The sequence below is a fragment of the Lygodium microphyllum genome, chromosome 17, assembly GCF_053477565.2.
Source record: "Lygodium microphyllum isolate KBCC chromosome 17, Lygodium_microphyllum_v1.1.10, whole genome shotgun sequence".
In the NCBI taxonomy this organism is placed as follows: domain Eukaryota; kingdom Viridiplantae; phylum Streptophyta; class Polypodiopsida; order Schizaeales; family Lygodiaceae; genus Lygodium; species Lygodium microphyllum.
The window spans coordinates 24,525,266-24,547,343 of record NC_141151.1 but is presented as its reverse complement, the minus strand read 5'-3'; the positions used below and the strand labels follow the sequence as shown (position 1 = coordinate 24,547,343).

Here is a 22,078-nt window from a genome sequence, read left to right as displayed (position 1 = left end):
TATGAGTATCTTTCCCTTATGCTGAATAGTAATCTTTTTTACACGAGAATCAATCACTGCATGCATACAATGACACCATGGCATACCAGGTAATACATCACAACCCTCAAGTGGGGCAATGAAGAACTCTTCGCTGTCCACATATCCTTGTATATGCAATCGAAGCTTTTCAATGAGCGGTGTGACGGACTTTGCATGGCCTTTACATGCCATTCCAACTTTCCCCATGGATCCCATCTCATCCTCTCTGATGCCTAGACGGGCGGCCATGTCAACAAAGATGAAGTTGGCTCGTGCACCATTATCAAAGAAAATAAATGCATGCTGATCCCTAATTTTGCCCCAAGCTCTGCACAACTCAGTAGCATCATCATTGGGCTGATCATTAACAACATTGGGCACCAATCCCACTAATGTTTTGGGCTTCTTTCTTTTAGAATCTCCTTGATTTTCTGATTTTCCAGCTTACTGCCTATTGGGACAGTCCTTGCAATGTGACCCTCCTGTTCACAAATAAAACATTTATTTGCAGCCATCAATTCCCTACCTTGTGCCAATGTTTTGGAGCCCTTTCTTTGTTGTTTTGGCCTCTTTTCAGGCTAATTTTCAATCTACCCCTTTTCTCAGCCTTAAACAACTTTTTATTTAGCTTCTCCCCACTCTCTAGGAAGCCTGAATCCTTCCCATGCACCAAAGCATCAACTATAGCAATAGTCTCTATAAGTTGAGACATGCTAGACACGGTGGATTTAATGCAAAAATCCTTAATTCCTTTGGGCAGCCCACAAACATATTTTTCCACTTGCTCATGAAGGGGTATGGGGCGATAAGAAGTAATAGGCAGCAATGCATCCCAAAACTTCTTATTCTATTGCTCCAAATTCTTACATTCCTTGGCATCCAGCTTATTCCAAGCTGACATGATGTCCACCTCAAAGATACTTGTCAACCAATTCGATGCAAACATTTGCTTGAATTGTACCCACGTTGACAATACTCTACCTTGCATCAAAAGAGTGGACCACCACTATAATGCATTCCCTTTCAAGAAAGTGGCTGCCTTGCAAATCTTTGAGAACTCCGTGAAGTTGCCCCCTGAATAGGCTACATCAAACTGCTGAATGAAAGTCAAAGCTTTCAGCCTATCTTGTACACCACTGAAGGACTCAAACTTCACTCCTTTTCCACCCTCATCATAGTCTTTTGCTGCCCCTTTGGGTGTCAAGTTGTCATACACTGGCTGCTGCAAAAAGGGTGCATTTCCTGAATTTACATCAAAAGCAATGCCAGCCGGAGCATTTGCATGACCAACATTCATTCCTTGAGCCCCATAAGCATTCGATGGTGCAGATGCAGTACCAAACATGCTACTTTGTGTCCCAGGCATCAAGCCAATGCTGCCATACATAGAGTTTTGCATATTTCCAGCCATACGCAAATACATTGGGCCTTGCACATCATGCATTGGTTGCTGCATACCATAGGGATTTGTGCCAAACATTCCTGTATGCGGTCCTTGTCCAACCATAGCATGAAAAATCACGCTTCCACTAAAATATCCTAGCGGCCCCATCAGAGCATGCATACCCAGCTGTCCAAAATCCATTGGATTGGCACTTCCGTGATGGCCTTGCATTTGTATTGCTTACCTCGTAGATACCAACTGTTTTGTTTCATTAGCATCTTTGGGAGCTTCAAATGAAGGGTTTGGCATTATCTTCAGTGCACTTTGCTATCTCGAAGGTGTAGGAGATGTCTTCTTCTTGCCTTTGATGTCCTTCTTCGAAGCGTTCGAAAATCGGGTAAATTGAGGATCCTTTGCCAATTCAACAAAGATATTTGCTGTTGTCCTCATCCGATTCTTGAACTAGTCATCAAATTCCTCTTCACTTTGCTGGTCATCAGCCCTTTATGCCCTGAAGGCTGTCCATCTTGCCCAACAGCAACTTTTTCAGCTTGTTGTCCATGGTCTGAGCCTTGTCCAAGGTCAAGCATTGCATTTCCTTCATTTCCATGTAAACGTTCATATTGAGAGGCATCATCACTACTTGAATCCATCTCACTGTATGAAGACATATTGCTGTAATATGTCAGCTCAGAGTAAAAATCAACACTAGCACGAAGCTTTGGCTTGCAATGAGGTGCTTTAGGCCCACCTAATCAAAGGATTGAGTGGTATTCCGGCAATGGAACCATGTAACCAGCCTTCCTTCCGTAGATGGGTGGTAAATCCCCGATTACAACTTAATTATAGCAACAAACAATTAATGCAAAATTGAAAATACGAATTTACCTACTGATCTTGGACAATGCACACCCGATTGGCCCCAAAATTGGCGCCCCTTTCGGTATTTCTTTAGTTTTATTGAAGAAGAAGTTGATTTACAATGGGATGAGTGGCACCCCGGCAATGGAACCATGTAACCAGCCTTCCTTCCGTAGATGGGTGGTAAATCCCTGATTACAACTTAATTATAGTAGCAAACAATTAATGCAAAATTGAAAATACAAATTTACCTACTGATCTTGGACAATGCACACCCGATTGGCCCCAAAATTGGCGCCCCTTTCAGTATTTCTTTAGCTTTATTGAAGAAGAAGTTGATTTACAATGGGATTCTCCCAATCCCCTTCACAATCCAAACTCCCCTTGCTGTGATGAATTACCAACAAGTCTTCAATCTATTTTGCCCCTTGATTCGAACACTTAATTGGCCTTCACCCGCTTCATAGACGATGGAAATGCCCCAAATTCAATGGTTGGGCCACTTGAATTTAGCTGAAATTCACCTTCAACCCTGAAAAATCCAAGTCTTGGAGGTTCCAATTTTTTGCACACTGCCCGAGGCTATTGCTAACCCTAACTTTTACCGCAAATTGGAGTTTACAGCAAAGAAATCTGCAATTTCTCAGCCTCCAAGGATCCAAATGTTGAGATCTTCAGAGCAAGGCTGTGAAATGGCTAGGAGATGAGAGAGAAAGCTGTAGAAAGAAAATTCAAAGTTTTGTTACGAAGAATGATTGAAAATCAGTCAAATGCAGCTATTGCCTTGCCACAACAGCTTGTAGATGCAAAGAACTGAAGAAAATCAATCATTTACGGCTACTGCCCTGTCTCAACAACTTGTAGATGTTGTCACCTGTTGTTGATTGGTCTTCTCCTGCCCTTGGCTACCCCAGAAGGTCCTCCAATGGCTGCAAATCAGACCAGCAGCATCTCCTCCCTCTCTCTTGCAAGCTGAATACACTAAAAATGCCTCTCTCCAAGCTCTAAAGACGTTTTTCAATCTTACATGGGCATTTTTGACAAGTGGTAGCCTTCGCAAATGGTTTTTCCAGCATTAGCCATAATTAAATATTAATTTTTCAGTCTTTAAATACTAAAAATTAATCTAATAATTATTTTGATGCCCTGAAAAATTATATAACTAGCAATAATTAAATTGGCTAGACAACTTCCATTCCCAAGTGTCTTTGCGCCATCTTTGACCATCGGATTGGCATTAGGTACAATTAAACGCCACTTCTCTGGGGTCACCAACTAACACTTATGGCCAAATGAATGACCTAGGCCAACAACTGGCATCAGATACCACCAAGTACCTGTGTGGCATAACTTATAGCAACTTTTGCCTTGACATCTCATAATTTCTTTAGGTCTTGAGCTCGTAAATTTACTCTAACTCCAGTTACACCTCACATGTGCAACATTTACTTCACCATGTGATAATTAATCCACATATTAAGTGAGATTTTAAAAATACATGTCCTCATGACAGTGACCAAGTACTAGTGGTGGTGGAGGCAGTGGGACATCCAAGCCCAATCAATAAGTAAGTTTGGTGGATCATGAGCGGGGCTGTCTACATGCATAGATGAAGTCTAGTAGATTCAAATCCTAGAATTGGTTTGCCTTTCAAGTTCATGATAGGAGGTGAGACAAAGAACAGTCTTTACTCCTAGTCTATTCACACACAAGGGGAAACTTTGGCAATCTCACCATAGATGGGAAATCCATGGCCACGATGTGCTTTTCAAAAAGCCGATTCATGATGGACAATGAGATTCAACTATTTTTACACTTTACAGTCAAGGATTAATACGTCAACATAAACATTAGTGTCTTTTCAAGGCCCCTTAGTGATGTCTTGATCACGATTCACCAATTGCTTGGGTACCCATGTTCATATCTGATTGTCATTCTTGTAAATACTATGGTGTTTCTTTTATCATTGTATATTTTATCGTTCTTAGCACCCATGAGCTAAGAGAGAGTGAGAGTGCACAACGGAAGAAGGAACTCAAACACAAAGGAAGAGAGGGAAAATTCGCAAGAGAAGAAAAAAAGAAACCTGCATTGAACAAGGAACAAATGCTAAATATAGGAGGACTAATCAATCCCTACACACAACCCATAGCGTCAATGAGGGCACCAAATCAAGCTATCAAAGGAAGATGATAGAGTCGAAATGTGCACCTGCCAAGGAAGGAATGAAGGAAGATGAAGATATGAATGATTGCCAAGTGGGGAATGGCTATAAATAGCCACAAAACCCCTAAACTGATCGACTAAAGTTAAGAAATGCCATAAATGCTGGCCGACCAGCATTTAATGCTACTCATGGCATAATAAATGCCTAGAAAATACTAGATGACTACCAAAAAATCTGACATGCAAGGACAATGTCCAACAGGTGTGGATAACCTGGGAAATGCAGAAGCTACTCATGGAAAGCACACTGGAACCGGACAAATAAAAGAAATGCACCTAGATAGCCACTGTAGAATGAGTAGCCTCCCCCATCAAAACACATGACAGACCTGTCAAAGTTCCAATGTCCCCATCTAACTCAAACTGAGACTCAGAGACTAGAGATGACAAGGCACAACATACAAGACTGCTAATATCCCCTCTCAGATCCTAGATGTGGTAGAGGCCAAGGAAGAAACAGATCCTAGGGTGGCAAGAGAAATGTCAATGTCAATGAAGTCTGTCAATGAAGACTGCTGATAAAGAAGCTCCTCACGATCCTGGGAAACACCCTCTACATCACTAGGGGTCAAGAAATCCATAGCTGCATCACCGAGATCATCCCTATTTGAAGGGGATGGGGAGTAGAAGGGAACCACCGAAGGAGAAGGTGGAGGATGCAAAGGAGCCTGTGGAAAAGATGGTGCACGAGCAAGAACACCTGTAGCAATAAATAACTGCCTCGGAGGACCCTACATAAGAGAAGGGGAATGGAGCCTGTAAAGCCACTCTCTTGCCAACAGGTCGCGATAACAGCCCCTGTAGAAGAATCCTCAATACAAATGGCCTACTCGATGAAGACAACATGAGTACCAAGCCTAGTAAGACCATAAAATAAGAGGAGTGAAAAGCCCAAGTCCGAAACATAAAGGACCTGTGAAAGGGAGCTCGACGCATAGTCGAAAAACAAAGGCAAAGTGCCAACGCCACTCATAGGCACCAATATAATGTCACCAACAGCGACTAATCCCTCAAAAGGATGTAGATCCTGCAACAAATCACCTCATGGAGTCATACAACTAGAAGGGCCTCTCAAAAAGATGAGGCAACCATTGAAAAAGGTTCATCCAAGTCAACAATATAAAGGAACACTGACTCATGGGTAACTGCTGAAAGCTCAAACGTTTTAGCTCCACCCTTTGCTCCCGAACGAAGGTGAGGGTCCTTCTTCCAACATTTCTCCTCTTGATGTGTCCCCTTTCCACAATATGGGCATTTTGGCTTCTCCAAGTCAAAGTCAGAGCCTGAAGAACCCTCTTGTCTTTCAACCTTTGACTTTCCTTTCTTCTTCTTTCCCCCTCCCGAAGCTGCAACAAAAGCTTTGGCAGAGGTGGATCCACTGGCTACCTCTTTGGTGCGCTTCTCATGCTCCAAAACAAGCGGGTCAAGCTCCTCCTATAGAAGCTTCTCACGAGACCTTGATGTAAGAAGGCTGGTGTAGAAGAGATTAAACCAAGGAGATGGTAGTTAAGTCAAAAGAATCATAGCCATATCCTCTGAAGAGATCATCCTACCAAGGGACGCAAGCTCATCCATCATGTCCTCCAATCTGTTGATATGATCCTTTATGAAAGGAGAATCATTAACAATGAGCATCCATAATTTCTTCTTGAGAGGAATCCGATGGGCAAATGTCTTCTAATGGTACAAAGAAGCAAGCTTTGTCCACACTTCCGCTGCTTTCCACAACTTGCACACATGTACTAGGACAAAATCTTGTAAGCCCATAAAGAGGAAAGATGAAGCTCTAGAGTTAAGCCCATCCCATAAGACCACACGATCCATCAATGATCCAATTGTGGGATCCTCCACTGGACGGGGAATAGGGTGGGTAACAAACTCCAAAAGATCAAAGGTATCAAGGATACACTCCACTTTACATGACCAAAGCAAGTAGTCGGAACCATCAAGCCAGTCTTCTTTGGGCAAAGAAATGAGTATGGCAGCTGTATAGAGGGTGCATGGAAGGCAAATCAAGGCTAGCAGAATGGGCCTTCTGTGAAACATGGAGAGAACGGGAAAGAGAGGGTTCCTGAACAAGCAAGCTAGGTGACCTCCGTTCGTCGCGTGAACTAGTATGAAAATCGCACCGTCTCTCAGAGGAAGGAATAGAGACCTCATCCTCTAAGTCAACAAAGAACTAGTGATAAGACATCTTTGTATATACCTACAAATATCCACAAAAAGTTGTGTTTGGCTATGGACAGCCCCGGAATAGGAGGAATCGGCTACAAGATGCAGAGATCTTGATGTAAAAGGTCTGCCTGAGGGAAAAGTACTATCGACTACTCACGAAGGATGGAGAAACACCAAAACGCAAATGTGAATGCTATCACTTGCTCCAGGAAGGTTGCGTTTAACTACAGAAGGCAGTCGCCTAGCCAATAGACAATCGCCACCCCCCAATAGGCTACGTTTTGTGCAAAACGCTAATGACTTGATGTCGCTCGATACCAGATGTTGACATCTAATGCCTGATGATGACGCCTAACATCTACAAGGAATCGCCTACCTCCAGATAATGACACTTGAACACCAAATGCAATCACCAGCTAGCAAAAGCTTGTATTTTCTGCAAATGCAAATGTAGATGGCCTCTTTTGCAATGTCCACAGACTCTATGCGCTCTTAGATGCCATGCTCTAATACCATGTGAGAGTGCACAACAGAAGAAGGAACTCGAACACAGAGGAAGAGAAAGACAATCAGCAAGAGAAGAAGAAAAGAAACCTACACTAAACAAGGAACAAATGCTGAATATAGGAGGACTGATCAATCCCTACAAGCAGCCCACAACGTCAATGAGGGCACAAATCAAGGTGATGATGACGGCAGCACTGGAGAGTCGAAGTGTGCACCTACCAAGGAAGGAAGGAAGATGATGATATGAATGATTGCCAAGTGGGGAATGGCTATAAATGGCCACAAAACCCCTAAACTGGTCAATTGCAATCTCCAACCAGCATTTATTGCTGGTCGTGGCATAATAAAAATGCCTAGAAAATGCCATATGTCCACCAAAAAATCCGACTGGTAAGGACAATGTCCGGCAAGTGTACAAAAGATGCTCATGGACAATACACTAGAATGCAACAAACAAAAATATGCACCCTGATAGCCACTCTAGTATGAGTAGCCCGTTACAATATAGACATGGGAATTCACACTAAGCAAGGGTCTATGAGCACAAATGGATGTGAATGGACTTAAGGGGTAGGGGAAACCCTAACCCTAGCTTGGCAAAGGCTATATAAACAGACTATGGGTCACTATCAAGTGTGAGATAGAGTGTACCCAAGTTGTACTTTGAGCAACTTAGTAAGCAAGATTTTGTTCTTGTACTTTGAGCTCTCATCTCCCTCTTGTGCACATTCTTCTTGCTGCAAACTCTGATTTTCCACATGGTATTAGAGCCTCCTCTGATCCTTTCAGCTTCCTCTAACCTCAGCTTCACTAAGTACACAAGAAAAGCTTCATTCTCTCATCTTGGACCTTCAACCTCCATAGCCAACTTGACCCCCTGACCTTGGAGAACCTAGGGAAGCCAAAGGAGAGTATTTCAGCTCCTAACTTCAACTGAGGACTTCTTCATCAACTCAAGGTGACCAATCCTTGCACATCAAAGGGCAACATTGCGCGGCGTGGAAGGCGGCATTGTGCAAATCGTCAAAATAGCGCGTCAACTCCCAAATCTCAATGCGGCCTGTAGATGCAGCAATCCTTCCAGTCACCATAGGGCTTTTTCATTCTTCAAATTTTTCAATTTCTGACCACTAACAGTGATTCTAATCACTGATTGATCTTCTCCAAAGTTAGTTGAAGGTTTGAAAGCTCTATTTCAAAGTTCTTACCCTCGGTGGACCTCTTTAGTTCATGAAACAATCCACATCTTACATCTCAAGTGGCATAAACTTTGAGATGAGTGCTTGTAAGCACTAATGTTGCATTTTACAATCATGTTGCTAGCTAAATATTGACTCAATCTAGTTTTTTTATCAAAAAATTAAATCCATCAAGTGCTTGATAACATTTATCTCTTCTTGCTTGGTAGTAAGGCTATGTGTACAACTATAAACACATAGACCATATCCCAATATTAGTCTACTGGTACATCAGAGATATGAGTGTTATTGTACTCTCCTTTGATTCATCCAAGAGCATAGAGTTGATCGATAAGCCGTCCTCCACCAAAAACTCCTCTAATAGGCCACATTATCGGGAAGAGCCTGAAGTCCAATCAAAGCTCACCTCGTTGAAACCTAGGAAAACAGTAAAGCCTAAATCAAAGGTTGTTCGAAGAACAGGACCTCCTAAATCCTATCTTGAGATATTGTATATGTATGATTTTCAACCGTTTTCAACTCTACAACTTTAAAACTTGGCTATCAATTCTACTATTTGGTTGTACTTGACCACTTGTAAGGACTAGATACTACCATTGCTTAAGGCAATTGGTAAGACCTTCCTATCATGGCCATGGCCTATGCAAATGTAAGGCCTCAAATTCACAAATTTAATGAAAAAGATTTACATCCTTGGCAAGTCTTGGTAAAATACAAAATGATGAAAAGAGGGTACTAGCCCTTCATAAAAGGGACAAAAGTAATTGACCCATCCAATCCCCTTGATGTAGAAGATAATGAACGGGCTCAGACTATCATCGTGCTTCATTTAAATGAATCTTTAATTCATCATATTGACCAACTCTCCACTGCCAAGGAAAAGTGGGATGACCTTGAAAGGCTCTATGGTGCTACAGGGAAGAACTCCAAGATATTTCTCAAGATTGAGTTTTTCAGCTTGCAATACAAACAATGAGAAGATCTAAGCAAGTTTATTTCACATATAAAGGGGCTTATGGCACAACTTGCCTCTGTTCAAGCACCCATCCATGATGAAGATGCCATTGCCATCCTGCTAAAGTCTATGAAGAAGGTTTTTCCAACCCTTGTGACTACCCTAACTAATATCCCAAACCCAACCTTGGCAAGTACCATCCAGTCAAATGAAGAGAAGAGAAACCATACTGAAGGAACTTTATCAGTCACTTCCCGTGACCAAGTGTTAGACAATACCGCTTCTACTAAGTGCTTCTTCTGTCACAAAAAAGGGCATATTGTAAACAATTGCTGAAAGAAATACCATGACAAAATAAAGTGCAACAAATGCAAAAAGACCAGGCATATCACCAGTAAGTGTCCCAATGTTCCACCAATATCTAAGGAATTGGAGGCCAACTTTGCCTCCCAATCCGCAGATGATCTACTCTTTTGAGTTTTGTAACATCCTCTACCTATGAATATCCTTGTAGCCTGCTTTATAAAGGCATCCCATTTGATTGAGGGGGGGGAAACTTTAACATGCCTTGTGATGCAATGCCACCATGGCATTGAGGGGGGTGTTACAATATAGACATGGGAATTCACCCCAAGCAAGGGTCTATGAGCACAGATGGATGTGAATGGACTTAAGGGGTAGGGGAAACCCTAACCCTAGCTTGGCACAGGCTATATAAATAGCCTATGGGTCACTATCAAGTGTGAGATGGAGTGTACCCAAGTTGTACTTTGAGCAGCTCTTAGTAAGCAAGATTTTGTTCTTGTACTTTGAGCTCTCATCTCCCTCTTGTGCACATTCTTCTTGCTGCAAACTCTAATTTTCCACATAGCCTCCCCCATCAAAACACATGATAGACCTATTAGAGCTCTAAAAGTCCTCGTCTAACTCAAACTGTTCAGGCTCACAAGCAAGAGATGACAAGACATGACAAACAGGACTGCTAACAAAGTGTGTTGGTGTACAACATTTCATGGGTTGTGCTAGCATTTCAACAACTCAACATTTGGCATTTCATTTTGAATTGGTAGCTCAATTTCAATTTCGTTGTCCTATATTTTTGGCCCATTTTATAACTAGTTGACCTGATCATCTTTTTGCTCCATTTTTGCCTATTTATAGGCCACCTCTCCTCCTCATAATTATTTATTCATTCATGCACACCACATCCTACTAGAGAGAGTGAGTCTGGGAGCACTCATCGGTTGCCCATAGCCATCTGATTGTACACACTCTTATACATCAGTATATGGACTCCATTTCGGAGATTGTTATTTCTGAGTTCATGTGTTCTTGTTTTTTTGTTTAGTTCTTAGTGTATACAGTAGCTACATTGCTTTACTTCCATTGCTCCACATCTGTCTAACAAAAAAAACTTCACCAAGAAGATGTACAAATTTTTCTTTGTGAATACTTTACATTGGAAACACCCAAATGGAGTAAAAGCTTACTACAAAGTACAAAGGTTAAAAAGATTACAAAACCTCCATATGTTAAGAGACCAAAGATTGCGTGGAGAAAGTGTTACACAATATAAATCCTTTTCAAAGAGTGACTATGTTAAAGATATACAATATTTAAAATATCATTGGCTGGGATAACCAAGCCATCATCGACAAGTATATAAACCATCACCTTCAAAAATAAAAAAATTCTAAAACATGCATTCATTCATACTCATTATGGAACCCATTTTTAACTTGTGATGTATATAGAGTCCACCTTGCAAGGAGGGTGCAGCATCACATACAATATATTGACATGATGGAGGATTGGGCTCAAAAACTACAGTAATCTCTGATGGCTGAGGTACCATCAATAAACAAATTCTAAAGCATGCATTCATCCATCCTCATTGTGGAACCCATTTTTAACTTGTGATGTATATAGGATCCACCTTGCAAGGAGGGTGCAGCATCACATACAATATATTGACATGATGGACGATTGGGCTCAAAAACTACAGTAATCTCTGATGGTTGAGGTACCATTGATGCCACAAAAATCAACAATTCACTGAGTTATTTCCCTCCCTCCCTCCCTGCCTCTGTGTGTGTGTGTGTGTGTGTGTGTGTGTGTGTGTTAAAGGTTGCTGAATTAAAGAATAAACAGATGTGCAAAAATCAAACTTGTTGAAGCCTCGCTCTCTCACGTGCAAGGCACCTGAATCACTAAAGTTAACTTTTTTTAAGAACTTAAGGGCTGTATCATGTCTTGCACACATTTTCATTCTACATCGAAACTAAGAAACATGCTACTTTGGTCTACACTCGTGTGCCGAATATGATTCAAAACCCAACCTCCATTAAAGTCCTGTTGACACCCGTGCTTCCAAGAAGCAAAAGGCTAACAGAGACCCGTATGTAAGCTGCTCCCTTTAGCCGGATTTCGAGATTGACCCAACGCTAGTAAGCTTTAGTCCTTTGGGTACAATTTCCTCTAAAAGCCGGTATGATGGAGCAAAAAGAAACGGTTCAAGTGCAGGTGCTCTCTCTCTCTCTCTCTCTCTCTCTCTCTCTCTCTCTCTCTCTCTCTCTCTCTCTCTGCCCCACGCCCCAAACACGACGGTGGAGCCATGCCATGTCACGTAGGTGACAAGGCCTTAGCAATTGCGTCCATGGCGAGTCACGATGGTGGTACAGAGGGCCTTCTGGCTGGCAAATGGAAGCCATATATATACAGCGACTCTCTCTCTCTCTCTCTCTCTCTCTCTCTCTCTCTCTCTCTCTCTCTCTCTCTTTCGTGAAGATAATTGAATTAAGTAGTAAATATTTACATCAGACCATCAGGTCAGCATTCTTTCTGTATCTCTTACTTTCTGTTACGTCAGACCATCAGGTCATCAGAGAAACTCTCTCTCTCTCTCTCTCTCTCTCTCTCTCTCTCTCTCTCTCTCTCTCTCTCGCGTGTAGAGGCATGCGGGTAGTGCACCTACAACTAAGTTCTTTCGCGTGTAGAGGCATGCGTGTAGTGCACCTACAACAAACCTAGACAGACACCATTTCTGGCAGTTGATGAAAAAGGGAATTGGAATAGACCAGAGTGCTGTAAACAAGGCATGATCGTCAGAAAGATCAGAAAGAAGACTTTCATAAAACAGGCAGCAAAAGCAGAGAAAATAAGAAAAAAGTACGAAGGATCAGAAAAAGGTTAGAGCAAAAGGGCACCTGATGATCAGCGGTGGCAATGCGCCGTCAGAAACTCTGCATGCAAGAAACAAAGACGAGGCAGTCTACTGGTGGTAATCTCTCTCTCTCTCTCTCGCTCTCTCTCTCTCCCTCCCTCTCTCTCTGTGTGAACTGTGAAGCTCCTCAGAGAAGGAAGAAGGGGCCTTTGCATGGATGTCTGTCCTCTCCATTTATTGCCAAACCAGCTACTCCATGTTCACACCACCTCCATCGTGAGTGTTGCCCACTAAAGTAGTAATCACAAGAAGCACTAATTACAAGGTAAGTATTAACTACTAAGACTTGCCACGGCAGGTATACAGAAGATATATAGGGAATAATCACAAGGTTCCTCCACATCGGTGCACTTTGAATCGTGCCTTTTGGACCTATACGCACTCAACCCGTTCTTGCTGAGAGTGTCTTCTGAGGGCGCCTTGAGGGAGAAAACAATTGTTGCTTCCAATTGATTTTGCATTCTCACCATGCATTTGCAAGAATCTCGCTCTTAAAACAATTTTGCTAGAAAGCCGAAGCAAAAGTGTCAAACTACAGGCTTCATTCCATGCTCAATCCCTTCATTTCTCCTTTTTCAACTATTGAGTTAATTAGAAGGGAAGGAGACATGATCAATTTGAGCATCTCTCTTATGTGTGTTGTTCTATTTTGGTGCATTTTTCAAACCCTCCCATGGGAAAATGCTCTCAAACATGTCCCAAGTTTTCTTTTTAAACCATGAGTGCTATAACCTTCCTACAATAACAGGAAATTGGTCAGGCTTTAGTGTTTAGCTCTTGGTCCTTGCCAAGGATGGAGGTGTAAACCCTCATGAGCCGATACCTAGGTGCATCGAAATACCAAATTCTAAACAATGGTTGTGAACCCAATGAAGAGTTACTTAACATGGTTAAGGGATTATCACTTAAGAGGCATATCACATATAAAAAGAAATTTATTTTCAAATAAATGTTTTTAATGTTCTCATTTCATGTGCTTGAGAAGATGAGACAATTCATTTCTAAGGGTTAGATTCCAACACAAACACCCGCACTCATAGCCATGAGCTTTAACCAGCTAGGTTACACCTCTCAAGAACTTCCAATTGCTTAAGTCTACATTCAAGGTAGGGGGAAGAATGGTGTGACATGCAAGAAACCTTCTTGTTTTTTGTGTTTCTATGGTAGCATAGGTTTGCACTAAAGGTAGAGGCACCACTAGTGGGGCATGCAAGAAACCAACTTGCCAAGACTTGGCATGAGAAGCTGGGAGGTGATGTGCAATAATCACAAGCTATCCAAATGTTTGTCCACATTCCTGCACTTTCAAGCCATGGTTTCATGGGCTCCTACTTGTCTAACCCAAACATCTCTTGGTGGTCCCTTAGCATAGAGGGAAAATGTTGTGACATGATAAGAACCTTCTTGAGAAGAATGATGTGCCTACTCTAAATGCATGAGGAAGTGCTATAAATTACAAGAAGGACTTGGTTGGAAATTAAAACAATAGTAAGCTTCACAGAAAATCCCATGTGCTTAAACTATTATGACTTTTCTTTCTAGCTAGAACAGGCAAGCACTACCTCTAGCATTTCTCTATGTGTAGATAGGATACTTCACAAACCAAATGAGCAAAGGAGCTTGATCACACTAAGGCCCTCCTCCTTAGTGACCCTACCAAACAAGGAGGAGAATTACCTAAACTTTCGTGAACACAACATGTGAACGTACGTGTTCATCCAAGTGATGCATCTAACAAGATTTGAATCCAACACTTCACAATCATGAGCTGCTGCCCAACCTAGTGATGTAGCCAACAAGGTTTGAATCCACAACCTTATGATTCGGACCCAACTTCACAATCATGAGCTACTGCCCAACCTAATGATGTAGCCAACAAGGTTTGAATCCACAACCTTGTGATTCGGACCCAACTTCAATTATTAGGCCATACCCATTGGGAAACTATTGAAAGTTTTAACTCTTCAAAATGAATACATTTGAAGATCAACTAAAATATTTACTCTCCAAAGTGACCCCATTTTAGTCAACAATCATGACAAGTTATGCCTTACATGCTCTATGTGACAAAGAAAAATGCAAAAGGCACATATATTGGCAATTGAATGTTAGATATGAAATCAACATAAAAGTTTGTTGCATGCACCTCCTCCATGTGAACATGTTTGATACAATATTGATTGTTAGATTACATCCAAGATAGAGGTAAGTTTTCATAATTTTCTTATTTGGTAATTCAAGCACTACCCTAAGAATGATTCTCTTGATCTGTAACTCAATTGATGAGAGAGAAGGTTCCTTCACCTTAGAATATGCCTTTTGCTTGTCTTTACTTAGTGAGTCAATATGGATATTGCCACAAAAAATTTGTAAGACTTGCTTGCGAATAAGAAAACAAGTTGTAAAGAAGATAGAGAGCTAGTTGAAGCCTACCAACTCAACTTCGAGCATTGAACTTTGCATGCTTTCAGTCCCTTCTCTCCCTCCAAATTCACCTCCCTCATGTACTAAAAGTAGTAGGCAAGCAATTATGGGAAGATTGTAATGTCAATCAAAAACAAATTTGGTCTTCAATGACCAATCCATAGAAAGATGGCCTTCTCTATATAACTGTGCATAAAGAAGGATGATCTTGCATAAAATAGTGTGGACTAATGAACATGCACTCAAGATATGTAATGGGATTGGACAATGTCCAAGATATTTAGGGAATTGAAAAACCATCATACTTCTTTTTAATAAAGTATCCCCACAACAAGTAAGCTCCAAAGGCATTAACCTTAAATGCCAAATCAATCTACACTTGATTGTCTTCTTACTATAGTCAATATTGTCCCCTATTTAAGCTTCGAGCTTGGTGTACTCGTGGGATGAGTAGACAATAAAACTTTGCAAGCTACAATAGAATGACTATTGCATCTTGAGAGATCCAAATACTATGGTAGGGGGTCTATGCTTGATGAATATTGTCACAAATTGGTACCAAATGAGGTCATTCCTTCATCAACCCATACATGAAGGCAAAGGCCCACAAAAACTTGATGAACAGAAGGTGCAAGGATGGACTAGGGGATAATGTCAAGCTATGAGCAACGAAGCATAATGATAGAAAAAGAGCATAACACAATGTTTGAAGAACCACCTCTTAACAACCCTATTGCATGCTTGTGAGTTGCAACTCAAAATTGTGAATTGCCTAGACACCTAGAAAGGATGTGGATATACATTTTTTAGGTCTTTTTGAGCCTTGTAAATCACTAATTTGAACCAAAGAAACCCATATTTAAGAAAGATAGAAGGTTGGGCATTATAAATACTTGTGAAAGTATAGTGAGAAACTGATAAAGTTGCAAACCTTCTAGGTAAGTTACATGTTTCTCCAAAGAAGATTTCCAAAGATTCACTAAATCGTTTACAAAAATACGTGTTTTTAAAAAAGTTAAGTTACATGTTTCTCCGAAGGAGATTCCCATTAAAAAATTGCAAAACAACATGCATAATAAAAACTTGATCAAAATAAAGCAAAGAAAAACTCAAAAAATAAGAAATCTCATAGTTCTTTACACTATTCATATATTCTCTCATCGTACGTTGAGAAGTAGGCATTCTTATATGAAAGTTTATTACATGGATAAGTTGTATCTACTTTAAAAGCTTATGGAGTATTTCCTATTTTAGATTTTATTGCATGTATTAAGATGATCAAGTCATTGGGATCCCATATGTTGAGTTTAGGTCTCGTAATATTCAATAAGGATTTTATAAGAATATAATTGGAAAATATGCAAAAAGAAAAATCATTGGCTCATGGGGACTAGCAACTACTGAGAAGGGCTTGCAAAATTGCTAGGATATAACCCCCTTAAACTCTTGAAATATGTGACATGATTTTTATGAATGTAAGAATCCTCAAATTTTCTTTTCTAGCCATGATATATTGAAAAATGCTAATGCAATTGTTTTGTGCTCCTTGTTGTTGTAATCTTCTTCTTATTTGGACAATGCCATAGAAACTATTAAGCATACCTTAATATCAACATTTTTCAACGAGTGATCACTTCTACATAGGTACACATGATGGTTATTGAGGCCCATTTGAATGAAATCAGATTCGTTATGGACATATTGATAATAATAGGATGTAAATCAAATAACTTGGTGTTTCATTAGGCTTTTGAAATGATTATTTTGGCTTTCTAAAGATTTTTTCTGAATTTTTGGCTAGAGCAAGTAGTTAGAAAAACAAGTATATATTTATTTGAAAAGCTACACTTGTCATGTTACCTATGTGGTATATTTGCTACCTTAAATCCAATAATGTTTTTAATACTAGCAATACATTTATAAATATTGTACTTGAAAACATGTTGTCTTACCATGGCTTGCCAAACTATCTTATAGGATGATGTTCTAGGATGAGTAGCTTTCTCTTGCTCTCAAAGAATACTCTTTTTATATTATCAAAAACTATTGTTGACACATTTTAGATTGAGTTTTTTTGCACAAAAAGGCTACAAGTTCAATCTCTCATTACAAGGGTTACTAGATCACTTTTGAGCTAATGTCATAAGTCCTACAAATTGAAATATACAACATTGTGCATATTGATGGAAATAACATGTCAAGCATGCATATTGAATTTAGTATAAAACACGATTACGCATGTCACATATGTAGGGCCTAATAATAGTGTTAAAATAGTTTTGGTTGATTGTAATAAATGACTTTTAGCACCATTAAATTATTATGCACACCTCCTATTTCCATCCTCTTTGTCTGCTTAAGTTTGGGTGAATTTCGACTCATTTATATTTCATTTGGTTGCATTTGTAAGTTAATATGCTCCTTTCTCACTATGTAAAGTCTATTTGATACTTTTGGCTCAACAAATGTGTGAAGACAAGTAAGCTTTCTTTGGAATTACTCTTGCTTCCAACTTGCATACTTGAGCATTGCTACCATAATTTGCTTGTAAAATTATGTCGTATTGGACAATCCCTTCCTCACCATGACACTTGATTCAAGGCATGATAAGTTAAGGACAACATAAATATTGCCTCTATATGCCAATAGAAACATATTCGTGTAAATTTCTTGAATTATAGCAAACATTTCAACATTTTCACTCATTTCTCTCTCCTCTTCTTCACATGGACATACCTTGCATGTGCTACATATCCATAATGAGTTATGTGAGAAAGGAGAGGGTGGGGCTACAAAGAGTATTCGTAATGGATCATGGAGCAAACCAAAGCATACCAATGGCTTTAGAACAACATCAACAACTTCTCTAAGCAATATTTATGCAAGCATATAGTGCTCACACATATACGATTGTGTAAGTAAATCACATGAGTTCAATTCATGAAATTTGTCCTTTTTCTTGGCTTTGTACATATGCTTATTCTACTTAGTTTATACATATTCTACATTGTTAGTTCTTAGTACACTTTTTATTTTGAGGTCTCAAGGTTTTTGCTTCTCCAAGCTATGTGTGTGCATTTCTACAACCCTAAATCCAATATTTGGTATGACATTATGCTTTTACTTCTTAGAAGTAGAGTCATCAACTCCCTCCACATTATCTCCTTTAATTGGGATGAGATTTGACAAGTATTCATAGGTCGATAAATATTGTGGACAAGCTGTTAGGGCTTGGTATCACCACATCTATTATTTGGGCTCTATTTGCACTACTACTAGTATTTGCATGGGTAGTCCCATCCTTTTGTGCAAAATTCTCATCAATGTTTGTTTATGCATGCTATAAAGAACATGTTGGTTTGTGTAGGTCTTCCTTTGTAAAAAGCAATTTCAACATCAAATGGAATCAATACCCATGGTGACAATGATTATATACTTTATACATTGAGTGTTGAGGGAAAGTTGGATGGAACCAACAATCCACCATTGGCTTACATACTATATATATATGTGTGTGTGTTAGTTGCATAAGGGTTGTGGAACATTGTGTAGAGGATTGATGTACATTCTATTGTGGCTATGGAATTTACAAATGAGATAGAAACAAGTGTTCTTGAGGTTGTTGTTGTTTCAAGTTCTACTTTTGTTAATAGTAGAACAATATTGCCTACTCCTAAGCAAATTTGTTAGGACAAAAGTGATGTGTAGGCTTATGCCTTGATTATGTTATATATTGAATGTATCATGATCCCACACATTTGTTCATACATGATAACTCAAGATGCTTGGGATACCTTGCACATCTATATCAAAGAAAAAATGAGCCCCATGTTGCTTATTTGTGTAAGCAATTTAACAATGAACGCATGAAATGAAGGTGACTCTATGGACATTTTTGATAAAATCAAAGATCTTTAGAAAAAAGTACTTGTTGTAGAGATTTTGCAAACACTTTGCTTGTGTAGACTATTCTCAATGATCTTTCTTATTCTTATTAGAGTGTTGCATCTACTCTTTGATCGATGATGAAAAGCAATCTCAATACTCTATCATTTTGAGTTTTGGTTTTGGTTTTTGTTTTGTTGTAGGAAGAACAATCTTGGGAAAACAAGTCCGTTATGTGTGTTACAAATCAAGCTTTGGTCATTAGTTAGAAAGATAAAGAAAATGCTACATTTTCTCCTAGAAGAAAGTCAAGAAAAAAAACTAAGGGCCAAAGTATTTGTAAGTATTATAAGATAAGAGATCATTTCATAAAGGATTGTTCTAAATTGATTGTAAAATAGGCAAAGAAGAAAGACTTAACTATGGTTGTCACACACACACACACACACACACACACACACACACACACACACACACACACACACACACACACACACACACACACACACACACACACACACACACACACACACACACACACACACACACACACACACACACACACACACACACACACACACACACACACACACACACACACACACACACACACACACACACACACACACACACACACACACACACACACACACACACACACATATCCTAATTGAGAATCCATCAATATTATGTAGGATACATAATGGGCAACGTAGTTATAACCCTTTGCCATATGATTCTTACATGTCTATTGCGGGGGTCAAATATGTAGTATTTGATAGTGGTGCCACCTAAGCACATTACTTTGCAATGCAAAATCTTCACTTCTCTTGAGTCTCTCCCTTGATAGTAGTATTATTACATGTACCAATAACTCCTCCTATCATCTTAAAGGAGTTGGTCAAATTGTGTCAATTGATGCTAATGGTAGTGCTTTCACATTTTTAAAAACTTTGCGTGTATTAGATATCTAAACAAGTATATTACAATTTGTACACTTACCAAGTTTTGCTTGATCATCAAATTTGTGAATGACAAATATATTATTCATGATCTCTAATATGGTGTTACAATTGCATATGGGTTGTACAAGCTCAAGAATTGTCCAAACTTTGGTATGCATGTTTTGGTCATCGAAAATTTGTCAATTTGCTATGCTTGTAGCAATTTGACATGGTGTCTTCATTACCTACTCTTGAGGCACTCATGAACATATTTGTGAGAGGCCCATGTTTGGTAAAATGCAACATACTTCCTTTCTAGCAAATGCTTTGGTGAGAGTTGTTTACAAAGTCTAGCTTGTACACAATGATGCTTATGGTCTAGTGCAAACATTCTCTTTTGTCAATTATATAAAAGTTTGTGTTTGCAATTAAAATTTGGTAGGATCTAAAGTAAGCACTCTCTGTTCAATATGTATAAAAATTATAATGCATTTCTATTTGAATGTGGGAGAAAACACAGATGTGTGGTCCTGTATACACCTCAAACAAATGTTGTAGCCTAGAGAAAGAAAAGATCTCTTATGGAGATGGCATGATGTATAACCAAAAGTCAAGCTTTGTCACATGGGTTGTGGCTTCTATAAGTATAGCCTATATACTAAACAAGTATCCCACCAAAGAATTACACTTTGTCACTCTATATGAGGCTTAGCATGGCAAAAATCCATATGTTGTTGACTTATATGTTTTTGATTAGCTTATGCATAAATAACAATGCAACATTTCTAATATATATGATGAAGATGCGCTTGTTTTGTTTGAAGAGATATAAAATCTAGAAAATTGGATGGCCGCTATATACAATCTAAGTATGATGCTATTGTCAAGAATGGCATTTGGTCTTGCATGATGCCTCTAAGCAAAAAGGCCATTGGCATTGAGTGGAGTTACAAGTTAAAATCTAAGTCAACTAGTAGTGTTGATTATTATGAGACTAGACTTACAGTAAAGAGTTATGCTTAACAAAACGGCATTAAATTTGATGAGGCCCTTGCTCCTACTTACCATATGACAATAATTTGTAGCATTTGTATATTAGCAAATGATAATTATTGTAATGTATATAAGCTAGACATTAATGGTGATTTGCAAGAGAAAAGCATATATATTTTAGCCTCGTGGTTTTGTTTAGAAAGAGTAGAAAAACAAAGTGTGTAGATTGAAGAAACCATTATATGATCTAAAGCAAGGACCTTGGGTTTGGTATGACAAAATACACACGTACTTGATTTTCCATGGCTTTTGAAATAGTCCAACTAAGAGACATTGTATGTTGGACAAAAGGAAGATATATCTCTAATCATTGTGGTTTATATTAATGACATGCTACTCACTACTCCTAGTGAGAAACGCATTGTTGATTTTAAGATTGATTTGAACTTGGTGTTTGACATGTCAGATTTGGGCCTATTGTATCATTATTTGGGCATTCAATTTAAGTATCATAATGAAGGCATTGATTTGTGCCAAACAAAGTTTGTTAAGACATTATTGCACATATTTCATTTTGAGGACTAAAGGCTAGAATTACCTTAATAGAGCTAGGCTTGAAGTTGAACCTTCATGATGTCAAATACTACTTTGATATCTTTCTCTATTAGCAACTCATTGGATGCTTGATTGATGTATGCATTATGAGGCTGGACATGAGTTTGTAGCCTCATATATAAGCAAGTTTATGCATAGCCGAAGTACCACTGGTAGTAAGTGAAGTGTAAATTTGACAATAGAGTGGTAATAGATAGCTTTGGGATTTTTTATCCCAAGGAGCGATCATAAGCCATCAAATTAACATGCTTCTTTGGACCCTAATTGGTCTAGTTATTATGACCTTCATGTATCCACAAGTGGTCTTTTCTATGTGTTTAGTAGCTCATGCGTATTGTGATTGAATAAGCAATAGCATATTCTGGCTTCTTTTAGTTGTAAAGTTGAGTACATGGCAACTTTCAATCTATGATTTGATTTTATTTAACTTAGATGCCTTTTAGCTAATTGGGTGTTGCACAAACATCTATCGTCACCATCTTCAGGTACAATCAGAGTGCATTGGTGGTTGTGCAAAACCATGTGTTCCATGCTTACATTAAGCAAATTGAGGTGCATTATCACTATGTTAGGGATAGACTCTCTATAGGAGAGATTAGCTTGGCCTATATGCCAACATAGGGCGATCTTGTAAGACATGTCACAAAGGCTTAACCTCATCTTTGA

At 39.2% G+C, this 22,078-nt stretch overlaps 1 protein-coding gene across 3 annotated transcripts in view; it reads right to left on the bottom strand.

Annotated features, from left to right (window-relative positions):
• The window catches only part of LOC148021697 (DNA (cytosine-5)-methyltransferase DRM2-like), a 130,053-nt gene extending 117,135 nt beyond the window's left edge, over nt 1-12,918 (bottom strand). The window contains exon 1 of one of the 3 annotated variants that reach the window (XM_087697190.1): nt 12,535-12,918. The gene's annotated coding sequence lies outside the window, so the exon portion shown is untranslated. Of the gene's footprint in view, nt 1-11,667; nt 11,989-12,534 lie in introns of those variants that run through there. The other 2 variants (XM_087697188.1, XM_087697189.1) reach the window with 2 other exon arrangements.
• Between the last annotated feature and the right edge of the window lie 9,160 nt (nt 12,919-22,078).